Source organism: Alligator mississippiensis, chromosome 5, assembly GCF_030867095.1.
Source record: "Alligator mississippiensis isolate rAllMis1 chromosome 5, rAllMis1, whole genome shotgun sequence".
In the NCBI taxonomy this organism is placed as follows: Eukaryota; Metazoa; Chordata; order Crocodylia; family Alligatoridae; genus Alligator; species Alligator mississippiensis.
In genome coordinates this window covers 104,127,298-104,147,414 of record NC_081828.1, presented here as the reverse complement: position 1 = coordinate 104,147,414, position 20,117 = coordinate 104,127,298, and positions in this window count along the sequence as shown.

The following is a 20,117-nucleotide window of genomic DNA, read 5'->3' as shown; positions in this document are numbered from 1 at the left end:
CAGGTTTTTACTCTGAATGCTCACAGCATATGCTAACCTTAAGGAACTTTAGGTCTCTGTTAAAGTTAGAATGGGCTGGTTATAATGTTGACCCTTAGTTAAGCAGCCTATGTTTAGCACAAGTGGTAGGAAATTTTACTCCAGTCCTATGGAAAAAAGAGGGGTAGGACCTCTCTGCTTCAGTGCAGAGTTGTAAAGTTGTAAGACATTCTTGGACAATGGTTTTAGCATGTGGTGTGTAATTGCTGGGGTGGGGAATATTCAGACACATTACCAATCTTTGTAATATCTTTGATTAGCCAGACTTTTGGAAAATGCTCACCAAAAATAACAACTGGAAATCTGAATTCATTTGCATAAATGAACCAGTGATGTCTTGTGATGCATTATACATACTAACATCTGATGCATAACGTAAATCCATACCAAGCTTAACAGCGGAGATAACAAATACAGTAAAATTTGAAAGAGAACAGTTTTGGCAGAATCCTGTACACATAAAGTAAAACAACTGGCACTTATCTAGACATTGTCCTGCCACTGTTGCCATTTTTTGTGCAGTGTTTGCCATCCTACTCTACTGGAAATGTGAATATGTAAACATCTGTGTGGTACTGAATGTGTATAGTGCACTGTGCTCTGATACACCAGGTATGTTGCATCCTTCATGTGTATCTGAACTGGAGGAAAAGCAAGGGCAACATTGGACCCCTGCTAAACCAGATGGGACAACTGACAACTGATGCCCAGGAAAAAGCCAACCTATTAAATGGGTACTTTGTGTCGGTCTTTCATCAGTCCCATGGGATGCCCATGCCCACTATGGGACAAGTAGGTCCGGGTGAGGGAGATTCCCTGCCCTCCATCAATGCTGACCTCATGAAGGAACACCTTGATAGGCTGGATACCTTCAAGTCAGCCAGCCCTGACAATCTACACCCCAGGGTACTCCAGTAGCTGGCGAGCATCATAGCCCAGCCTCTGGCATGGATTTTTGAGAACTCCTGGCGCTCTGGTGTAGTGCCTGAAGACTGGAAGAAGGCCAATGTGATGCCTATCTTCAAGAAAGGGAAGAAAGAGGATCTGGCAAACTACAGGCCCATCAGCCTGACCTCTATCCTGGGGAAGGTCTTAGAAAAGTTTATTAAAGAGACCATCCTTAATGGACTGGCCAGCATCCTGAGGGATAGCTAGCATGGGTTTGTTATGGGTAGGTCTTGTTTGACCAATCTCATTTCCTTCTACGACCAGGTGACCTATTACCTGGACAAGGGAGAAGAGATTAATGTCATATATCTTGACTTCAAAAAAGCCTTCCATCTGGTATCCCATGATCACCTTTTGGTGAAACTGGCCAATTGTGGCCTTGGGTCCACCACGATCTGCTGGCTGGGAAATTGGCTCCGTGGTCAGACCTAGAGGGTGGTAATTGATGGAAGTAAATTGTCATGGTGCCCTGTGACCAGTGGGGTCCCCCAAGGCTCTGTCCTTGGACCCATATTGTTCAATGTCCTCATTAATGATGTGGACATTGGAGTCAGAAGCAGACTGGCCAAGTTTGCCAATGACACCAAACTTTGGGGCAAAGCATCCACACCTGAAGACAGGAGGGCAATCCAGGCTGACCTGGACAGGCTCATTAAATGGGTGGACAAGAACCTGATGCTATTTAACAGTGAAAAATGCAAGGTTCTCCACCTTGGGAGGAAAAACCTGCAGCATGCTTATAGGCTAGGCAGTACTATGCTGGCTAGCACTACGCAAGAAAGAGACTTGGGGGTCATCATTGACCACAAGATGAACGTGAGCCTTCAATGCGATGCTGCGGCTAGTAAAGCGAGAAAAATGCTGGCTTGCGTCTATGGATGTTTCTCAAGAAAATTCTGGGACGTCATTCTCCCCTTGTACTCGGCCTTCGTGAGGCCGCAGCTGGAGTACTGTTTCCAGTTGTGGGCCCCACAACTCAAATAGGATGTGGAGAAGCTTGAGTCTAGAGAAGAGCCTTCTCAGAGGTCAGGAAAACAGACCTTACAATGACAGCCTGAGAGCTATGGGGCTCTTCAGCTTGGAAAAGTGCAGGCTCAGGGGTGATCTGATGGCCACCTATAAGTTTATCAGGGGTGACCACCAGTATCTGGGGGAACGTTTGTTCACCAGAGTGCCCTGAGGGATGACGAGGTCGAACGGTTATAAACTACTGCAAGACCATTTCAGGCTGGACATAAGGAAGAATTTCTTTACTGTCCGAGCTCCCAAGGTCTGGAATAGCCTACCGTTGGAGGTGGTTCAAGCACCTACATTGAACACCGTCAAGAAAAAATTGGATGCTTATCTTGCTGGGATCCTATGACCCCAGCTGACTTCCTGCCTTTGGGCACGGGGCTGCACTCGATGACCTTCCGAGGTCCCTTCCAGCCCTAATGTCTATGAAATCTAGGAAATTCTGAAGTTCTGGCATGGCAAAATTTGAGGTAGGGGTGGAGAGGAGAAAGCTTTTACTTATATTTGCTCAGTAGGCTGTAGATCTCACTCAGGAAAGAGAATGAAGTTCTAGGTCCCTTTTACTTAGAGTGGGTTTATATCTGCATTTCTTCAACTTCCCAGCAAAGTACTCTTACCACCATGTAACAGGCAGGTATTCCTAGTCTTTACCTTGAAGTTGAGCCACTGCACCTTTTATTTACTATTTGTTCAATAAAATGCGTTTTTTTTGTTTTGTTTTGGTTTTTTTTTTGGGGGGGGGGGTGATTCTGTTCTATTGAAAACAAAGATCCAGGCTGGAATCCATGGATATTGTCCTTCTATAGTAGTACCCATCTCACTGAGCCATACCTCCTGGCCCCAGCTAGTTTCCTCTCTTGGATACACAGGGAACCAGTTTCAAAAGAATGCCTGGGGAAGAGCCTAGTGTAAAAAGTGGGCAACCCAGGGCCAGTCAAATTGTTGGCCTGCCCTCTTGTCTCAGGGCTAACCACCTGCTTACCTCACCTGCCACACCTTTGATGATACAATTGAAAGATAAGGCAGGAGGCTGCCCATTTACAGGACCCTCTTAGTCCCCTCATGCCCCCACACTGGGGCCTGAATCCCCATGCCCAACACTGGGTCTTAATCCCTTTGTCTGAGGAGCCTTACATCTAGCTTCCTCATGGTCTTAGGGCCCTAATCCCCTGGAGCGTCCCATCTGGCTCCTTAATGCAACTGAGGGCTCAGAGTGAGCCTAGAAGTTGCCTCATGTCCCTTCCTGACCTGGGCCCTGCCTTGGGACTGGGCTCTTGCTTTGACAGTCCGTGGTCTGTTGCACCTGGGTAATGCCTGGTTTGTAGCCTGGTGGTTAGACCACTATTTTAGTAATTCATAAAGATTGAGGGCCTAGAACCTAGGTAAGACCTGTAGCCATTAGGCTACTAAACTGAAACAGCCCTCCTTCTCTAATATCCAACACCCAGTAGTGAGGGTTTGCCATGCATATCCATATACCTGCCTGGTCCAAGTGCAGCCTACTGCATGACTATGCACACTCTCTTGCCCACATGGCAGGTAGAGCAGGATCACAAACTGTGCATAAGTATTGAAAATGTTTCATGTCAAAATCGTGACATGTCTGGGTAAGTGCCATTTGGGCTTGTTAAGTGAAATCTTAGCCAGCTGTTTGTTAAACAATATCAATATCAACAATATCAAACAATATTATTGTATGCATCTTAGAAGGAGAGATACAGTATTGGGTTACATAAAGTTTAAGAAGAGAACAATTTATGTAGTAACAAGTTAGATATTAGTAAAACATGTTGGTAATATTCAAGCAATTGAAATGTTATTTGAATTGTCAAGGAAATACTATATCTTTCTTTTATTCTTTCTTCCTTTTACATTATTTCAGGTAATATAGATAACTGCTGTAAAGGAAGCTTCTGATGCATGTAAATATCCCACTACCCACTTCTCCTGAAAGTAGTCTTTTGAAAAGAATATTTAATAATTTGCATGAAATACAAATAACAGTACACCCTAAGCTGCTAATGTGTGAATGCTCACCAATGTGAGTCTTAGGCAGAAGGCAGGGCATGGTTCAGAGTTAGTCTATTAAGTGCCTCCAAGCCCTGCTTTTGCTTAACTTCAAACTAAGTTGGCTGACTCAACCCCCTTTCTCTACTCATGAAAAGAATATTTACGCTTTAACTGAGTTGTGTAGATTTCTAAAACAATTTCTGTAGGACCCCATTATTTCAAGAAATCAATAGCCAATGCTCATTTCAGTCCTATAGAACTTTTATTTTGTCAGAATTATCTAAATGAAATTGAATATATTTTACCAACTGGTAGTCTATAATGGCATTTGGCCTATTTGATCCTAGATGTGATGTTATGATTTGGGGAGTGGGGGGAGTACAGTGAGTATCTAATAGTAGTGAAATCTGTTAATAGCTGCTGCATTGTATGACCAGAAGTAATATTTTACTATTTGCAGGAAATGAGCATTTGATGTTGCAGTGCAATGCCTTGCCAATCCTGGAGAACTATGCCATCCAACATGAAGTACAGTAAAATCTCTGTTGTCCAGCATCCCCAAGGTAAGGGGATTGCCGGTTATGTAAAAATTCCAGTTATCTGAAACCCCCCGGCAGGGGCCTTCAGATAACACAGAAGCGGAGGCGGGGTGGGGATAGCAGTAGCGACAAGCAGACTGGTAACAGCACTGGGTGGTGGTGGCGGCTGCACACAGAGTAGCGGCAGCAAAGTGTTGTGGGTGGCAGCGGCCGCTGTATGCAAGCTTTCCCCTGCTCTTCCCCCACAGCCAGCTGGAAATTCCGATTAATGGAATTTCCAGTTAGTTAAATGCCAATTAGTTAAATGCAGAGATTTTACTGTATATATGTTTCTAACCCATTGCTCCCTCATTAGTTGTGTATACGTACAACACTTAACATTTTCTACAACAAGACACGTAGTGCAACAATTTATCTCATTCCATTCCTTTTCTCACTAGAATAAATGTGTGATAAGAAATGCTTCTGTAAATTCTCGCTTAACAGCCCTATTAAAGAAATGATGCATTGTTGGTAGATATTAGATCAGGGTTGTACATTTTGATGAATGTATATAATGGAAGTTAATGCTGCCATCAAGTACCACTTAAAATAGTATCAGTTGGGGTTCACATTTTCACACCTTAAATTGTGAAGCATGAAGGGTCAGCAGGGGAGGCCTTCTTATTCTTCCTGAAAAATTAGGGCTATTGTCTAGTTACTGCAGGTGTCTGTACATGAACGCATGAACTGTGCCATGATTGGAATTACAGAGACTTGGTGGGATAGCTTGCATGACTGGAGTATTGTCATGGATGGGTATAAAATGTTTAGGAAGGACAGGCAGGGAAGAAGAGAAGTTGCTCTTTGGGTGAGTCCACATATCATCCTACAGTGATATTGTTACTGTCCTGTGCTTTAGTCCTTCCTTTTGGAAATACTAAAATCTGGTTCAGTAACTGCCTGTACTGTGCTGTGCACATGGTGCATGGTTAGTTTTTGGCACGCTGAAATGGGGGAGTGAACTGCTATGGCCAATTAGCTGCTGGTCATGTGTAGATTCACGTGATTGTTACGTCGCTGTAGTGCATCGTACAGCGATGTAGCAGGTCACTACAGAAACATAGGGCAATGTATAGATGCACCCTTTATGTAAAAGAGCTATATGATTGCTCAGAGCTCCAGTATGAAACTGGAGATATGCCCATTGGGAGTTTCTGTGTTAGGGTTAGAAGGGAGAACAACAAGGGTGATATTGTGGTGGGTGTCTGCTATAGATCACCAGACCAGGAGGATGAGGTAGGTAAGGCTTTCTTCAAATAGCTAGCACCAATTTCCTGATCACAGGCCCTGATTCTCATGTGGGGGGGGGAGGTTTCAATCACCCTGACATCTGCTGGGAGTGCAGTACTGCAGTGCACAGGTGATCCAGGAAGCTTTTGGGGAGTATTGGGGAAAACTTTCTAGTACATTTATGGGAGAGGCCAACTAGGGGCTGTGCTTTTCTTGACCTACTGCTCACAAACAGGGAAGAATTGTTGGGGACCATAGTAGTGGATTGCAACTTGGGGAAACCTTATTGAGGCTGCAGGAAGAAACCATCCCAATACTGAGGAAAACTAGTAAGTATGGCAGAAGACTAGCTTGGTTTGGCAGGGAACTCTTCAGTGAGCTAAAAAACAAAAAATAAACTTACAAGAAGAGGAAACTTGGGCAAACAAATAGGGAGGAGTATAAGAGCATTACTCGGGCATGCAGGAATAAACTCCGTTGTGACAGCTGAAAATAGTGTCTAAGGTACTTGTTGAATGCTGTGAAGATTAGACCAGATGTTTGTTATCGTTTGTTCATGTATTATAAGCTGTTTGTTGCCACTAAGAGCCTAATTAAAGTTAAAGAGTAATGAGGCCTTGTATGTAGTAAGGCCTAGTAAATTTAACAAAGCCTTGTAGAAGTAGTAGGCCCTGTGGCATAGTAAAAATTAACCTTATCAGAAGAATGCAAAGCTTGTACTGCTATTGGTCAGTCCTAAGAATAATTATAATGGGAAAATCTGGATAGCTGTAAGTTATCAGCATAGTTCAGAAGTTATAAATTGGCTAGCACATCTGGAAATCATGTACAAGGAAGATGCAGCTCTGTAAAAGAAGCTACTGATTCAAGATTAGCTGCTGACCTGGATTCAGTGGGCCTGTGGATCTCGAGGAGCCCGAGAAATGAATACCAGGGTCCTTCCTAGTACCCCTCAGACAGCGCCGATCAGGGATGCCTGACGTCACTGAGCTTTGTGGAAAAAGAACTTGTCATACATCAGGCATCAGAGGGGACTGCCGATAAGTTGCTGACGTGAATTATTATTGTCTGTCATTATCTGTCTTAGTATACTACACGTAGTCGTGTTTTAGTTGCATCGATAAACCTTTCTTGCCTTTTACTCCCAACCACACTCTCAATCCCGAACCCTCCGTAGGTGGCTGGGACACCCCCCATGTCAGTAGGAGTGCACTGATAGAGATTTTTGGGGCCGATACCGATATCCAATTTTTAAAGAGGCATATCGGCCGATACCGATCCGATTTCTGATACAGCGTGAAGAGCTGCCTCCAGCTGTTAAGTCCATTGTGGTGGAAGGGGAGAGAAGAGGTGTGGGGGGGCAGATCAACCCCCCCCATCATAAGGGATGGGGCAGGCATTGCCCAGCTGGGGTGATGTGGGGCGCTTGTGTGTGCGGCATGGTTCTCATTCCTGTTTGCACCCTGGGGTGGGGGGCATGTGCGCCCAGATCTGCGCGGGGTGGGGCTGGTGGGTTGTAGCTGTGGGGTGGAGCCAGGGCTGCATCAGGCTTTTCTTGCTGAGGGCTGTGCTCAGGGTGGGTGCTACAGAGGGGGCTGCAGCCACCCCAAATTTCACCCTACCTCCTAGCACTGCCGGCTGTTCGCCTGGCACAGCCATGGCTCTTCCTCTGCCTCCCCCCACATGCCTGGGAGAGCCAGGGCTGCACCAGATGGGCAGGTGGTGGTGGTGCTGGGAGGAAGCTATGGCAAAATTTGGGGTGGCTGCAGCCCTCTTTGTAGCCCCCGCCCTGAGCCCAGCCCCTGGTGAGAAGAGTCTGGCGCAGTCCCAGCTCTAGCCCGCAGCTCCAGCCTGCCTGCCCACAGATCTGGGGGCACACCCTGCCACACCCTGCACCCTCCTGGGGTGCAAGCAGTGGCTGGAGCTGTGCCCCCCCCCCCCCGACAAGTGCCCTGTCTCACCCTGGCTGGTCAGCCCCTGCCCCCCTCACAGTTGGTGGGGGGTTGATCTGTCCCCCCACGCCCCTTCCCTCCCTCCTCCCCATCCACCACAATGGACTTACCAGCTGGAGGCAGCTCTCCATGCTACCAGGCTGTGCTTCTCACTGCCTCTGTGCTGTGCTGTGGCTGTGTGCACACACAAGCATTTATCAGCCAAATTATTGGCCTATTTTCTTTATATCAGTACTGAACTAATATTGGACTGACTTATCAGTGCACCTCTAGAAATCAGGAAGACACAATTGGAGTTGCAGCTAGCAAGAGATGTGAAGGGTAACAAGAAGGTCAGCTCCCAGACTATTGCACCTGTCAACATAGCTTGGGAATGAGATGAGCATCCAAAAACAGCAGAAGAAAAGGTTGGCAGCTGTTTAGAAAAGTCCATGGGGCTGGGCAGGATGCAACTGAGGGTGTTGAGGGAATTGACTGATGTGTTTGCAGAGCTGCTGGCCATCATCTTTGAAAACTTGTGGTGATCGGGTCCTGGACTATTGGAAAAGGGCAAATATATAGTGCCTATCCTTAAGAAAGGGAAGCAGGAGCATCCATGGAACTACAGACCTTACCTCAGTCCCTGGTAAGATCAAGGAGCAAGTCCTCAAGAAATCCGTTCTAAGCACTTGGACAAGAAGGTGATCAGGAACAGTCACTGGGGGCAAGTCATGCCTGACCATCCTGTTTGCCTTCTAATGATAAGATAACTTTGTGGATGTGGGGAAACCAGGATGGAACAATCCCATGCACTAGTAAAGGCTGGGACTTGACTGGCTGAGCAGTGGCTCTGCAGAAAAGGACCTGGGGCTCAAAGTCAACAATAACTGAATATGAGCCAACGGTGTGCCTTTGTTGTGAAGAAGGCTAATGGCATACTGGGCTGCATTAGTAAAAGCATTGCCAGCAGATCAAAGGAAGTGATTCTTCCCCTCTACGTTTTAGGCCCCCTGCTACAGAAAGGATGTGGACAAATTGGAGAGAGTCCAGCAGAGGGCAGTGAAAATGGTTAAGGGGCTGGGGCACATGACTTCTGAGGAGAGACTGAGGGAACTGGTGTTTATTTAATCTGCTGAAGAAAGACTGAAGTGGGGATTTAATAGCAACCTTCACCTGAAGGGTGGTTAGAAAGAGGATAGAGCTAGAGTGTTCTCAATGGTGGCAGATAACAGAACAAAGAGCAATGGGCTCAAGTTGCAGCAAGGGAAGTATAGGTTAGATATTAGGAAGAACTTTTTCACAAGGAGGTTAGGAAAGCACTGGAATGGGTTACCCAGAAAGATGGTGGAATCTCCATCCTTGGAGGTTTTTAAGACCTAGCTAGACAATCCTTGGGTGGAATTATATATTTGGGGACAGTCTTGCTTTGAACAGGGGTTTGGACCAGATGACATCCTGAGTTTCCCTCCAATTCTAATTTTCTATGATTCTATGATTTTACTTTGCATCTTAGAAAACATGGTTCTGAGTCTCAAAGAAGAGTAAACTGGCAATGTAGTGCCCTTTAGTACTTGTCCCTTCTGAAACTACGAATAGAGAAATATTTATTTACTTAGCATGTTACTGAAGGGTAAACTAAAATTACGCTGGTAATTGTGATTAAATTAGATTTGTTTAATGTATCACTATATAATCCCACCTTCAGTGCAAAATTCAGTTGAACCTTAACTATGAAAACACAACAAGGTCCTCCATGCTATTGCCTCCATTAAGATAAATAGCATTTTTGCATGTTTTGTGTGTGTACATATTTGCGGACAAATATTCAGTTAGTGATTTTTTTAGATGGTAATGTTGGTGAAATATGCATTTTATCCTAGTAGAAGGAAGGAAAGCATATTTCATTTAAAGAATGCAATAATCATTAGAAATATCCAGTCTGAATTCCTGCTAAATTCTTGTGTGAAGTTTTGCATGGGTGTAAGTAGTCTTCAAGGGATGACTTGCATGGGGAAGATCCACTCACAAGTAATGGTTTTCTGGACAATATCCTATGTAATTGAAGTGTTTAATGCCCTTTCAGTTGTTGAACATGGGAATCCCAAACTATTTAAACACACATTTATTAAGGTTAACTAGATGTTTATAAATGCATATTAATGTTATGAGTATGTCATATAATACCATATAATATAAAGTATAAATGACAAATTAAGGTACTTCCGCTTCAATTGTGAAAAATGTATAGAAACTCCTGGGGAAGCACATGTCTGTGCCTCAGCAGCAGCATAGAAATATGTGAAAAATATGCGAAAACCTCCATTTTTGTTGTTAAATAAACCAGTTAATGAATTCCATTTGATTTAGAATATACCATTAATTATTTCAGCTATTACATGTACAGTGCTACTGACATTATTTACAAGATATCATGGCCCCATGAATTGACATCTATACCGTATATTTATTCATTTACTCTCTTAGGCTCTGCCAACTAACACTAATATAAACATATTATTGTTGCCTTAAACAACACTCCTCAAACATATAACAAGAGGAAAGTATTCAAATATATTTTTGAAATCTCTACATCCAGATCCTTAGATTTTTCACCTTGTGTAAAATGGTATGGCTCCATTTCCTTCAAAATAGCAGAAATTTAATTAGAAAAAATGTAATCCACTGGTTAAGATATTAACCTGTGGGTTTTAAATGCAGTTCCCCACCTTACAAGAGAATATATTAATGGGAATCATGTAAGTACCTAAAATAGAGCAAACATTCTGGAAAATCCAGGAGATCCATTTGAGTCCTATAATTTTACTCGCAGAATGGGGCAGCAAAAGGAATGCAAGCAAGGGCTCTGTTGGCACTGGATTTAAGACCCAGATACCTTGTTCCAGGTGGACTCAAACCCTCAGACCAACCACGACCTCTCCATTTGATAAAAGGCAAGTTTAATTGATACACAGTGATAGCAGATAATAATGCAAACAATTCTGTATCTACCAGTCCTAGAGCTGCCATTAGAATCAAGGTATGTCTGGCCAGCACGCAAGCTTCACTCTGAGGTTTTCTCTTGAATGTCAGATGTCAGGAGCCTGGAGATTGGAGGCTGAGCCCCCCACCCCAGTGGGGTAGGTGAGGCGGGCTGGTGGTGTGCCCTATGTCCATGATGGCCTCGGGTTCCCCTCTCAGGGCCCCTTTGCTGTTCTGAAATCCTTTCTTTTGTATTGTTTTCCCCTCCTGATGACTCTTCAATTCTGGCCATTGCTAATTAGTCTCTCTGTGGTCATCATACTATCCAGTTTCTGTCCTGTCAGCGTATTCCTTTGTTTCACAAGCCCATCACATACACACATCCTAATTTGGGCTTTAGCAGTCTTCATCTAATTTGGTCTGTTCCACAAAACCGGAAATCCCAAGGGGTCTGCAGCTGGGAACTGTGACGTGGTGCCATCTTATCTCATGTTATGGAACAGTGTAATACATGAATTAAATTCCCAGCCTATGTGCACTCTCTGTTTGCCTGTATCAGACACAGCAGGCCTTGAAGAAACTTTGTCACAGACAGGCTTTTTACAAGTCAGTTAACCCTTGCTGTTGACCTGGACCATTATTTTAATGCATATCTACTCTACCTATAAGTCAATTCACAAAAACAAACCTCTAAATAACATTTTCTAGCCATCAGGCTCCACTTGATTAAAGTAGTCTTAAAGACTGGAGGGACTCTTAGTCCTCTACTTAGTCATGTAAGTTGTCAAAATCTCACCCTTGGGGCTTATTATGAGTATATTAAAAGTTCTGCCCTCTCCACTCTGTGGAGAAATCCCAAAGGGCTCTGTACTGAAGGCCTGGGTGAAAAGCAAAACTGTTAAAGACATGGCCACTTAGTAAGATCTCCTGGGTAAAATTTCCCTCAGTAATCTTCCTAAAGTACCATCTAGAGCCTTCATACACAGGAGGAGTCTCGGCTATCCTGTGAAGACCTTTTAAGATGGGAGGTAAAGATTCCATTTTCAAGCTTCATAAGACTGGACAAGATTTGTAGCCTGTTAGTTAAAACAATGTTAGGCTACTTTACTCATATATTTAGTACATGCATTTAGTGTGTTCAAAAAATGTTAGAGATTTTTGTAAGGTGATTAAAGCCTCTGATATGACCCCTCACCTTGATCTGTATTCTGTGACTTACTTGGGTGTGAAGCCTAGTTTTTGTGCATTATGTAATTTCATTTTGCAAAAATAGCCAGAGGTCCTCAAGGAAGGGCACTCAGAAACTAGAGATAATGATGATTGTTACAGAATTACTTTTCTAGTAGTGTAATTTTTCTTGTAATTACATCATTAGAGAAGATCCCTGGAAGAGATTCCTGCTACTCATTAGTCAAAGAATAACTTCCTTTAAATCTGTTTATAAAACCTTCTTGTGAAGGTTCACTATATTAAACCCTCATCCTGTCCCAGCCTTTTCTCCTTCTATTTAAGCTGTTTTATGTATTTGCATCAGATTGCCAGCTGGTATAGGGAGTTTAAGCAAGATTTTCTGTGAATGTAAAAAAAAAATTCAATGAAGTCATGGATACATGAGTTAATTGATATGCATATTTACAGTACTTTGTAAAATGACACTAGCTCTTGTACTTGAGAACCACTGGTTTTGCAGCTCTTGTTGCTTTCTAAGTTTTCCATTACTAAAAGCATTGCACATCTCCCAACCGTGTGTCCCTTTGGCAACAAAAGGAATCTACAGCTTCATCTGACCAGAGACAGCTGTTGGTTCCCAGATATAACAGCAAGCGGAGAACAAGCACAGGAATGGATGCTGAGTTAGAACAGGGCTGTCCAAGTGGTGGTCCATAGGCCAGATGTTGCCCATGGGGAGTTAACGTGCGGTCCTGGGGCTTCTGCCCAGTCAGCACCCTCCATGACTACTGCTGTTATAACAGCTGGGGTCCCCGGGCTTCCCTTCCCTTCCCTCCTCAAGCTCATGCATTCTGCTTTCCGTCCTGGGGCTAGAGCAGACAGGTGGGAAGGCATAAAAGGGGAGAGCCAGGCTGCTCATGTGTCAGGGGAGGAGACAGGTTGTTTGCATTGTGTGCACAATGGAAAGGAAAGCCACACTGCTTGTGTTGCACAGGCAGTTGGGGAAGGGACCTGGTTTGCTTTCACTGTGCATGTAGCCAGGGGCAGAAGACACCTCCTTGCACTCTGCACACAGCAGGGGAATATGGGGAACGGTCTGTTCACGCTGCGCAAGCAGCAGTCAGAAAGGCAGAAGCCAAGCTGCCTCTGTGGCCTGTATGCAGAGCTGGACTCGGGCATGGGCAAACCAGGTGGTCACCCAGGGCCCAAAAAGGAAAAAAAAAATTGCAATGGCAAAAAAAAGTTTTAATATTGCACATATACAGGACTGGCAACATTATCAATGGAGAACGAACTACCTAAAGACATTTATATACTGGATGTGATAAAGACTTCTGCTACAAAAGAATCGTCATCTCTGGCTAAGGGGGACCCGAAACTAAAAATTCACCTGGGACCGCCAGGTGTCTAGGTATGGCACTAGCTGTATGACTTGCTTCCCCCTGCCATCCGAAAGTTGGACAGCCCTTAGTTAGAAAATGAAGTTTCCTGGTGCCAAAATTCAGGAAACGCACAGCATTTACAAATGCACATTATACTAAAGGCAGCTTAGCTGATAGTAAGAATTCAAGGAGGGAGAAGGAAAGAGGGGGAATAAAGACTTCTGAGTTACTGAAGAAAAATGACCGAAAAAAAATCCTACACTCTTACCTATTAGTCTTCCCTGTTGCTCATACTAGGACATAGAAGTAATTAATAGCAGTTACAGATGTGTTTGGGAATGCTTCTGGAGATGTCATTAATGGTAGTTGATTCAGTAAAAAGGTGATGAGACATTAAAAGGAAAGGAGAGCTTTTTGTCAGGCACTTACTATAGGAGTCTGAAGGAAAAAAATAGCTTGCAGAAAGACTGATAACCATATTTTATTATTATTATTATTAAATGTGGCAGACAAAAAGGCCTGTGGAATGAACCTCCCATTTAATTTCCATAGCAACCAATGAAAACAAATGCATGACTGCAGGATGCCAACTTGTAGACTGAGAACTGCAAGTACTGAGACTTAATTTGTAGAAAAGGTCAAGTTTAGTACTTCTGCTTCAGGCCAGAAAAATTAGTATTAAGAGGAGACGCACCAACATTCCTAGCAGAAGGGTTTTGCCTCTGATTTCAGGTTCAGATTATGAAAAATGATGTTTATCTGAATCTCAATGTTTTAAAAGACAGAATTTTGTTTTTCTTTATTTCTAGGGCCAGCTCAGATGAAAAGCCTTCATTTGAAACTATTATACCTGAGACAATATATGAGAGACAAGATGGGTGAGTGAGGTTTTGCAGGATAGGGGTGTAGGTGAAATGCAACAGAAAAAAAGTATTGATAGACACAAGGGAAGAAGGAAAGGGAAACATAACATTTACAGTTATCACAGTTTGCTAGTTGGTGTTGTTAGGTATCTAATTCTGTTAAATATTTTTTAAAGCCCATCCTCAGTCAACAGTTTATTTTTAGCTGGTTGAAGGAAAAATAGCCAATTTTACAATCAGGGTGAAAGTGAATTATGTACCTAAAATAAAAACAAAACAAAACAGTGATAGTTGAAACTCATTACAGAGGAATTAAAAAAAATAAAATTTATTACACTTTCACACAGATGCCATAGGCAACTTTGTTATCACATTCCTTTCTGTTCTACATGCTCCTCTCTCAGAAAACATTTCACAGTTTCTTTGTTTGAAAGCTTCTGATTGATTCTTATTTGGGAAGATTTGCTCCCACAACTAACATAAATTCTCAAATGTTCACAAATAATGAGATCTATAAGTCTATTTACTACTACAAAACAATGTTCAATTGGTCAGTTCTTCATGATGAATTTAATGCATTTTTGTGTATGGCTTGTTTGATTATACATACATACACACACAGTTATATTATATATATGTATATGTATAGTTCTGCCAGCTCCACAGGGTGCAGCCTTGGCTCTGCCCACCTCCCATCACCAGACTGTGCTCCATGGGGCTAGTGGAGCCAATTGGAGCGCAGTGCTGGCTTTGCCCACCTCCTGCTGCTGGGCTGAGCTCCATGGGGCTGGCGGAGCCAATCAGAGCGGAGTCCGGTGTTGAGAAGTGGGCAAAGCTGGGGCTGAGCTCAATGGAGCCCAGCGCTGAGCACAGGCTGCACCCAGTCCCAGGCAGCAGCAGCAGCCTCCTGTCATGTGGTGCAGATCTAGGGGCTAGCACCCCTGAGAGGGCTGCTGGGCAGTGCTGGACTCCTCCTACAAGTGCCAGCCCTAGGATTTGCACCAGATGAGAGGAGGCTCAGGCTGCGGCAGCAGCAATTTTGTCTGGTGCTGAGCAAAGCCTGTGCCCAGCGCTGGTCCCAGGTGAGAGAGGTAGCCTGAGCCTCCTCTCATCCAGGGCACACATCCGGAGGTTTGCACCACCAGGAGGGCTGCCGGGCTGTGCCAGACTCCTCCCAGGAGTGCGAGCCCCTGGATCTGCATGCCGGATGAGGGAGGCTGTTGCCGCTACTTGTGGTCAGCAGCAATATCTGTCTTCCCTGGCTCTGGGTGAGGGCTACTTCTAATGGAAGTAATGCACAAGACCCTAAACACTAGCTAAACTCTTGCATTAAAAGGGGTAATATTTGATTTCCGCAGAGGGAACAGGACACGGTTTGCATATGGCTTGTGGCTAATAATTGCAATAGATACCAGGAAAGAAGGGCTGGGCGAAATTTTGCTGAGTGTTTCGTTTCAAAGGTATTTCGATGCATTTCAAGCTTGAAACAGTGAAATCAATATGAAAGAAAAAGCATTGAAACAGCTTTGAAACAAAATGCGGGCACTCAAAACGTTTCAAAAGTTTTGAAATGTTTTGAGTTCTAAAGCAGCCCAGTGGTGGGAGGCAGGAGAGAGCCAGGGCTGCGCTTAAAGTGGCTCTGGAGCCCCATGTAGCTCAGTCTGGTGGGGAGTAGAGCCCTGGCTGTCTCCACCTTCTGCCACCAAGCTGCGCTCCGTGGGGGTGGCAGAGCTGATCAGAGGGCAGCGCTAGCTCTGACTGCTTCCTGCCACTGGGCTGCACTCCGATTAGCTCTACCAGCCCCATGCAGCTCAGTCCAGTGGTGAGAGGCGGAGTGCAGCCAGCCCCAGCTCTGCCTGTCTTCCACTGCCAGACTGAGCTCTGACTGGCTCCACTAGCCCCATGGAGCTCAGCCTTGTGGCAGGAGGTGGGCAGAGCTGGGGCGGCACTTTGCCTCGCACCACTGGGCTGAGCTCTGAGCAGCTCCACAACCACATGGAGCTCAGCCCAGTGGTGGGAGGCAGAGTGCAGTGCCAGCGATGTCTGCCTCCTGCCACTGGGCTGAGCTCTGAGTGGCTCTGCAGCCTCATGGAGCTCAGCCCAGTGGCGGGAGGCAGAGCATAGCCCCGGCTCTGCCTGCTTCCTGCCACTGGGCTGAGCTCCATGGGGCTCCAGAGCTGCTCAGAGTGAAGCCCAGTGGCAGGAGGTGAGCAGAGCTGGGGCTGGCTGCACTCCGCCTTCCACCACTGGGCTGAGCTGCATGGAGCCTGGTGCTAGGTGCGGAGTGTGCCCATTGCTGGTCCCAAGTGACAGCAGCAGCCTCCTGTTGTCCAGCGCAGATCCAGGGGCCTACACCCCTGGGAGGAGTCCAGCACAGCCCTGCAGCCCTCCTTTGGGTGTGGGCCCCTGGATTTGCTCCCAGATGACGAGGCTGCCACTTATGCTTGGGACCAGTGGCAGCATCTGTCTTCTCCAGTGCTGGGTGCGGGCTGTGCCCAGCACCAGTGTCAGGTGGCAGCAGCAGCGGCAGTTTCCTGTCACCAGCGCAGATCTGGGGGCTCGCACCCCTGGGAGTAGTCCACCACAACCCTGCAGCCCTCCCAGGGGTGCGAGCCCCCGGATCTGCATGCTGCATGACAGCAAGCTGCCACTGCTGGCAGATTTTGCTTTCAAGACTTTGTGGTGCAGTTTCTAAGAAACCTCTGCAGCTATCACTTTGAAACTTGGCAGGCTTCATGCCCTCAGAAGGTGATACCATCCCTACAATTTTCATGTGAATCAGGCAAGAAATGACAACATTTTAGGCATTTTCATGATTCCCCATTATAGCCTATGGGCAAAACATCAAAACAAGTTGAAACAGCGAAACAGTTTTGACTAAACGAATCAGTACTTCGAAATGAAATGATGAAATGGAACACTGTCCCTTCGAAATGGTGAAACAGATGTTGAAGCGAAATGATGTTGTTTTGCACAGCCCATATATATCTTCCTAAGATGGAGTGCTAGGTCTTCAGGTTAACTTTTCCCATCAGAACTATAACCAGTTATGTAAAAAGAAGAATGTCATATATAATTATTATTTTGGAGTATGTGAAGTACACCGAAGAATGTACTATAGAATCTATTCTGACTGTTGTGTTTTGCTCTGCAATGAAAAGTACCTTGAATGAGCGAAGTGCTTTTTCTTTTCCTTAGTCCTCAGTGCATAATAATGTGTAGTAGTGATGACATGCTTTATCTTCTCGGCCATCACAGAGTATTATGATTCCATTCCTGTAACACTGTGGGTGTTAATACTTTCAGTTAGGCTGAGCTGATGCTACACCTCGTGCCAAACCACACATTACATTGTGCTGGCCAAAAAGATAACTCTGTAGGATGATTTTTGCATATCAAAATCTGAATAAAAACATCTTTACTCTTTCAAGAACCCAATTCATGCCTTACTACTAATTATGAAGATAGAGAAAAGATACTTTAAGCATCTGGCATTTATCCAGTTCATATACTCATTTTGAAACTCATACAGTCATGCATTATTAGGGGATGTTTCAAAGATTAGGTTGTGGGTAGAAGAATCCTTATCTGTGGCAGAAATGCTTAACATCCATTTTAGAGACATGTATTGAAAATTGGGTCCAGAGTTATCACACATATCTGTGGGGATTTTATTATTAACAGCTTACCTGCATAATTAAAGAGATGACTAGATCTTGGTGCCTGGATTTATCTGTTATAGTGAAACTTATACAAGATGGGCATGTCTACACGTGATGCTACATCACCGTAGCAACATTCGATGCTGACTTCACTGTAGTGATGTGCTCCTTGGTATAGCATGCTGCTACAGCGAAGTAGTTGCTAAAATTAACTGTGTGCCATACATATAGTGCAGTGTAGGCTGTTACTGCTCTGTGATTTAGTACTTGCAAAAGGAAGTATTAAATCATGGTACACCAACTTCGCCATAGTGACGCGTGTAGATGTGCTCAATATGTGACTTTGTAATATTGTATTATAGTATTTACCCAAATGCAAGATGACTCTGAATTTAAGATGACCCCCCAGTAATTAGAGTCTATATATGAAAAACTTAATTTTATTATAGTTTTCCATATATAAAGAAGATTGTCTTTAATTCATTCCCCTGCCACTGCTTCCAAGTACATGTAACCTGGGAGCAGCTCTCCAATCTTGTGTTTGTCATACATCAGTGATTTAAACAGCATATCTGCAGCCCAGCATCAGGAAGTGGGAGATGGCAGGGGGGCAGAGGTAGTGGGAGGGATGTCCTGCAGCTGTGGCTCCAGCCCTGACCCTGGGTAATAGATGGAGCTGTAGCCAGAGCCAGAACGAGAGCTGCAGCTGCCTCATACTCAAATCAAAGATGAGGCATTTTCCTCCCTTGTTAAATGAAGAAAAAAACCCTCAGCTTGTATTCAAATAGATACAGTAGTTTTCATATGAAGTTTCTTAAAAAAATTGTTGATTTCTATGTATTATTGTAATATGTATAATGATTACATAAACATTACATATTATGAATTTTTTATGTACTGTGCATTATCAACATAGTATGTTTACTACTTACAAATGGAAACATCTGCTTTGTTTTTCCAATATCATATTCTGTTGCATTTTTTCTTTCTGTTGTTGATGATAATTTTAGTCTGTAGAAATAACTTGATTCTGAACAAGAACACCTCTACTGTTTCATATTATTAAATAAGATTTACATTGTTCACTCTTATTTATCTGACATTTTCCAATTGAATACAGCATAACTTTATTTTGGAAAATAATACAGTTGTTCTTGCATTACACAACAAATAAATGTAACCTTGCTGATAAATTTCTGACAAAGTTATTATTAGGTATTATGAAACTCCAATCAGTGGGAGATTTGCTTGAATAAAGAGTTCAGTATTGGATCTTTAAACATTAGACTTTTATAGGATCCCTGGCAGACATTACATTTGTCTTGCAATTAATATGTTAATTGTATGATAAATCATAATGGTACACATGTAAGCAATGTATCATGAAATAAGATGGTAAACTATCCATAAAATTGTTACTTATTAAATTTAGAACATCTTTGTGGCTACTTTGCAACCAGTTTTCATTTGAACACGTGGCATGTACATGCTCTGCTCTCCCTTTTTCCTTCCTCACTGGCTCTTACATATAGAATTTAATTACTGGAGTGTTGACTTAAATTCATGCTCCCTAATGCTGCCGTGGGGTGGAAAGGGGGAGCAGGTGGGCTGTGGTGTGGGAAGCAGTAGGATAGAAAGATAGTGAGAACTGTCAAGAAAATTGCAGGCTGTACTGTTCCCACTGCTACTTCACAGTAATGGTAAAGGGCAGCCATTTAGACTAGGGACAGACATTCAAAAAACCTGAGCCTGAATTGATTAAGTCTTTTCAGGTTAGTCTAACATGAGTAGATTGAACTGATTTGCAAGCGAACATACATTTACTTCTAATTCTGGATATGCAGGTATATGACTGCAGTGGCTCAGGCTTAGAAGCCAGAGAGTGCTAGAGCAAGCCCTCCCTTCCTTTCCTCAGCAATTGCAAGGCTGGAGGGAAGCTGACCTGGCATGGGGGGCATGGTCAGACCCTGGTAGGCCACTAAGTTTAATTGTGGAGGGGTTTAAACCCCCATCCTGGCCTGCAGGGACCCCAGCCAGGCTGTGACTGGAGGGTGAGGGGGGAAGCAGCCCTTGCCAGACTTATCCCTGGCTGCCAAAAGGGGACAGAGGGATTCAACTTCCCTGTGTCCCTTCTCAGGCATGGGGATCCCAGCCAGCGTCTGCCCGGCTTTTCCCCCTCTCCCTCATCACACAGTGGCAGGGGCTTAGCCAGAGTTGGCCAGCGTGGCCCTGCCATTTGCCTGGTGCTGGGGTTGTGGCTGTGGGACTGAGCCCACAGGTGCTGCTAATGGTAGACACATAGGGGCTG